This window comes from Protopterus annectens, chromosome 5.part1 (assembly GCF_019279795.1).
Source record: "Protopterus annectens isolate FY-2018-M chromosome 5.part1, PAN1.0, whole genome shotgun sequence".
NCBI lineage: Eukaryota > Metazoa > Chordata > Ceratodontiformes > Protopteridae > Protopterus > Protopterus annectens.
In genome coordinates this window covers 51,628,863-51,629,166 of record NC_056736.1, presented here as the reverse complement: position 1 = coordinate 51,629,166, position 304 = coordinate 51,628,863, and positions in this window count along the sequence as shown.

Here is a 304-nt window from a genome sequence, read left to right as displayed (position 1 = left end):
ACCAATTGCCTTAAACACTGAAACACTTTAATGAAATAACAAGCAAAAATATATATCCTCATCTGTTAAGTCTTTACACAGCATAATTTCATTCTTCCATCATAAACCCCTTAAATATACAAGCTCATTTTTCAATTACATAATTGAACAATTAAAATAATTATAATTCATTTATTAAAAAAAAAAATTCCAATGACTTTCCATATTATCACCTCTAGGGGATAAAGTATTAAATTTCATAATAAAAACTGATTATTTTTTCTACAACTTCTTTTTTATATCACATACATTCACACAGTCATTA